This window comes from Ranitomeya imitator, chromosome 4, assembly GCF_032444005.1.
Source record: "Ranitomeya imitator isolate aRanImi1 chromosome 4, aRanImi1.pri, whole genome shotgun sequence".
Lineage (NCBI taxonomy): Eukaryota > Metazoa > Chordata > Amphibia > Anura > Dendrobatidae > Ranitomeya > Ranitomeya imitator.
In genome coordinates, this window is record NC_091285.1 from 449,783,470 (window position 1) to 449,784,448 (window position 979).

Sequence of the window (979 nt, forward strand, 5' to 3'; positions counted from 1 at the left end):
AGTTACCCGTGGCATAATGCGGTCCGTTACCGCTGGCATTAACCCTGTGTGAGCGTTGACTGGAGGGGAGTATGGAGCGGGCGCCAGGCACTGACTGCAGGGAGTACGGAGCGGGCGCCGGACACTGACTGCGGGGAGTACGGAGCGGGTGTCGGGCACTGACTGCAAGGGAGTAGGGAGGGACTAATCGGACTGTGGCCGTCGCTGATTGGTTGCGGCAGCCATTGACAGGCAGCTGGCGAGACCAATCAGCGACTTGGATTCCATGACAGACAAGAGGCCACGACCAATGAATATCCGTGACAGACAGACAGACAGACAGACGTAAGTGACCCTTAGACAATTATATAGTAGATGGAGCAATATATGGGGCTCATTATTCTGTATGGAGCAATATATGGGGCTCATTATTCTGTATAGAGGACTTTACTGTCTGCTTTCTGAGCTAATGTAGAATGTACACTAGATATCACTCATGTAATGTAAGAAGTGACATCTTTGGCAATGTACTATACCTGTATTTCTCTGCCGTATCGGTGCATTATGACTTGTGTTTTGTGGGGCCCACCGGGACTCTTTCGCCCAGGGCCCATGACAACTTGGAGCCGGTCCTGCGTCCGAGTCTCGCAGGATAAAACCCTCTTCTGGCGCCGGCGCTGTGGAGCGGAGCGTGCGGCCGTACAGCAATACATGGGGCCGCACGCTCCGCTCTGAAGTGCCGGCGCCAGAAGAGGGTTTTATCCTGCGAGACTCGGACGTATGTCTCGCAAGAGGAACCCTCGGCGCACCGGCAGGGTGCACTGCTCACACGGCCAGAGAGCCCGCCCGCCTCCTCACCTGCTCCGCCCACTAGCCGCCAGTGAACTAGTACTAGTAGCCACTGCCTGCGCGTACAGCTCTGCACGGTACACAAGCCTGTCTCAGGGAGTCCCGCCCACTCCAGTCACGTGTCTGTGTTGTCATTGGCTGCCCGTGCTGT